The following is a 378-nucleotide window of genomic DNA, read 5'->3' as shown; positions in this document are numbered from 1 at the left end:
AAATTGGATGCTTATCTTGCTGGGATCCTATGACCCCAGCTGACTTCCTGACCCTGGGGTGGGGGCCTGGACTCGATGATCTTCCGAGGTCCCTTCCAGCCCTAATGTCTATGCAATTTATGAACTGGGTCCCTTCTGAGCATGTGCTGGGCTTGGCATGGGAGTATATGGAATTTAAAGTAAAATGCCATTTTTTTTAACGTCTGCAAGCAGCCATGACTTGATCGAGGTCATGAATGTGACCCCTCCTCAAATGACCATTGAAGGAGAGACCTTCGAGATAGTCAAGCAGTTAGCACTTCCCTTATCTCAGTAGCCACTTTTTTGATGAGAGACCCAGCACAGGATCCAGTGTGCAAGCACCTCCTTCAGGAAATT

This window comes from Crocodylus porosus, unplaced genomic scaffold, assembly GCF_001723895.1.
Source record: "Crocodylus porosus isolate Cpor-Errol unplaced genomic scaffold, CroPor_comp1, whole genome shotgun sequence".
NCBI lineage: Eukaryota > Metazoa > Chordata > Crocodylia > Crocodylidae > Crocodylus > Crocodylus porosus.
This window is presented reverse-complemented; position numbering follows the sequence as displayed.